Below are 3,431 nucleotides of genomic sequence, written 5' to 3'. Positions count from 1 at the left end.
GGGTTCTTGGTTGTTTAGGCGGGGGGGGGGGTGGGAAAGAGAGGAGTCAAATGCAGTAGCTGGCAGGCCCTTCCCCCACCTGACCTGAGGGGCCATTTAGTTTGAGAGGACCTTTCTCCTATTTTCCTTTTAACAAATGGGCCAGTAACAGGGAAGGGAACAAAAAGAAATAAATGAGCCTCAGTAGACGATGGAGGTATGACCAGTACCTCCATCATTATATAGACCTTCTGGCTTAGGCTTACAGGTAGAGGAACACTTATAGCCATAGTCTTTGAGCCCCTTTGCTTTAACAGCAGCTACACTGGTATTCTGGGAGGAGGGAAGCAGAGGATCTAGTGCTATTTTCCATGAGTGCAATTGCTCTGCATCTTCTGTAGACAAACAGAAAATGAGTGCATTTACTCCTTTTGCTCTAATTAAATGAAATGTGTTTGTCAGAAGTCTGTTTCTCACAAATGAAGAAGAAGAATTGGACATATTGGACACCAGGAAATGAGTTATGAATACAAACTTATGAGTTATGAAAGATGGGAATTTATGCAACTGAGGGTCCTTCTACATGTGCAGGTAAAGGCAAAAGAGGACCTAAAGCATGATCCATGCAACTGCCTCCTGTCATGCCACTCATGCATGGTAGGAGGCATAATGGTGGTTGGGTGTGATGGGATCTGATTCACAATCCCATCAGGCTCCCCCTGCACCAGTAAAAAGCAAGCTCCTGCAGGTGGGAGCCCTTTCAGTTGACAGGGCTCCCAGCTGTAGCAGCAGCCCACATACCACCACACAGCTGTAGGGGTGCACATGGGCCCCACAAACTGGAAGCTTCAATCAGCTGATGGGGCTTCCAGCTACAGAAACCCCTGGCCCCACATTCAATTAATGGCACGGTAGGAAGCAGCTACTAAGTTATTTCATGTATTTTGTGGAATAACGTAGCTTATTCCTTTTTTTATCATGTCATTTATGGATTGAATGCGTGGCCAGGTGACCGCTTAAGGTGTGAGTAACTGGTTAATCACACCTTAAGTGTATTGTGTAGATGGGGCCTGAGTAATCTCTAATGTGGGAAAGGCACTCTGTTATCCTTCCCACTAACAGATTCTTTGAGGACATTGTACAGGGAATTCCTATTCTATGCTAGAAAAATTCCATGGGAAAAGTACTTCCTGGATCAGGCCCACAGTAATCAATAGACATTCTGCAACAAAAAGGTTATAAAGATGGAGCTATAACTAGGATTAAAAGAGTTCCTTTTTTTTTTTTTTTTGACAAAGAGTTGGTTCATTTTTAGAGTACCATGGCTGTTGTTTATTAAGATACAATACCTATTCTGAGCTGAAACAGTTATTTTGGTCTAAGTACACTGGAAATATCGGAGTGAATTTGTTATTTTAGTATCCTTAACATAGCCAATATATATATATATAAGGAAGGAAAACAACAAGAACAGAGATTAATGCAATCCTCTCACTGAAACAAAAAGGAAAAAAAACAAAAACAAAAATGCAGCAAGCACAAGGAGATAAAATAAGATAATATATTTTGTCTTAAGATAATGTTGAAAGCCAGTGACTCACTTGCTTTCTCCGCTGACCTGCTCAACCACTGGGATAACAATAGGGTGACCATAAGTTCCAGTCTGGCCCAGACAGTCCCAGATTTCACGGGCTATTCTGGTGTCCTGGCTGGTTGCTGAGAATTGAAGCAAAAGTCCTGGATTGGTGCCACCCCACCCACACATGCCCAGCCTGGCTCCTCCTAAGTCAGCTGGAGGCAGGGGGCAGGCTGGGCTGAGTACTGCTCCTCTCCCTGGGGCAGGGATCAGCTGGGGCAGGGCAGGCTGGGAGAAGGGGCCGGGGCTCAGACACCTGCACTGGGTGAGCCAGGATGGTGGAATGGGGTGGTTGGGACAGGGTAGAGGTTGGATCTGGTTGGAAGCAGCCCCTATGCAGAACCCCCTGGCCTCTGCCAGCCTGTGCAGCGCAGCCACACGGAGCCTGCCCGTCACAGCCAGCAGTCACCAGCAGCCTCATGTTCTACTGTAGTGGCTGCTGCCGAAGCTTGGGCTGCACTTGGTGGCCCTGAGCAGCTGCTGGCAGTGGAGGGGAAGCACTGCGTGAACATGCAGTATGGACTGGGGAGCCCGGGGGGCCCTGCACAGGAACGGCTCCCAGCTGGGTCCAGCTTCTGCATGCAGGAGTTGTAGCTTGGCCATGGGCCTTTGCACTGTCCTGCCCAGTCTCTACTTCACCATCAGGACTCCTGGGAGTTGCAGGGTAGTGCTGTGTGTGCATGTGTTTGCACAGGGAGGGGGTGTGGAGGCACAGTGTGTGTGTAGGTATTTGGGGGTGCTTGCACATGAAAGTGAGCACCCCTATCCAAGATTTCCCCAAAATTGATCTGGTCACCCTAGATAACAACCTTCTCCTGTTGTCAACTATTACAGCTTGTCCTCTAGTTCTAGTACCACCAGTTTGTGCTGCAGTGCTGGCGATACACAATTCAGATCCTCCAAGTTGTACTAGACGGCATGCAATGTACATGCACAATTTGGGTTTTTAATTTTTTTTCTTTTAGAAAAACATCTAAGAAACCATAACACACAAAAGATGTTAAAAGAATATTATTAAGGCTACATAAGGATATTCAGAAATCAGCAATCTCCTGGTAGAAAACCAAAGGGCGCAGAGATATTCAAGCTTTTAGAGATATTCAAGCTTTTCTCCCTAAGCAAGAATGGCCACTCCAGGAGAAAAATAACCCAGAAATAACCGGGGTCAAATTACTCCTGGGAGAGTTTCTCCTGGGAGACTGAATGCCTGCACAATTCCCCTGGCTTAACTCCTTGTCAGCACTAGAGGAGTGGAGCCAGGGGAAGGGCTCCTGCACCTTCTCAAGACTGGGGTTACAAGTCTGGAGACACTGCAGAGACCTGCCCTGCAGATCAGAAGGGGAGGGGAGGAGCTAACACAGGGAGCACTGCCTCCTGCCTTCTTCCCCAATCCCCCCAGTCATTCTGCATGGTGAAGAGTTAAGTTTGCACAGGCAACTGTTAATCTAGCATTTCCTACCTTTCAAGTACCACATTTGGTTTGCAAAGTAAATTTTTAATGCAGATATTTTATACATAATCAATATACTCCAATTTTTGGACTTGTTTCATTAAACATGTGCAATGAATCTATTTTTAATGATACTGTATTAATGAGTTTTACCGGTACAAGTTTATTTGCAAGACTGTTTTAGAATTTCTACTGCCTGTTTCTTATGAAGCCAACATGCTCTGTTTTTAATAATCACATTTTTAAACATGTTTATCTGGGTCACTGCTATTTACAGTCTAAGGAGATTTATTGCACTCTGCATCCTGATTAGCTTCAGCTGAATGAAAAAGAAACAGAGTCTCTCTCTCTCTCTCTCTCTCTCTC

The sequence above is a fragment of the Gavialis gangeticus genome, unplaced genomic scaffold (assembly GCF_001723915.1).
Source record: "Gavialis gangeticus isolate Ggan-Ray unplaced genomic scaffold, GavGan_comp1, whole genome shotgun sequence".
NCBI classification, from domain to species: domain Eukaryota; kingdom Metazoa; phylum Chordata; order Crocodylia; family Gavialidae; genus Gavialis; species Gavialis gangeticus.
The sequence above is the reverse complement of the archived record's forward strand: the minus strand, read 5'-3'. Positions refer to the sequence as shown.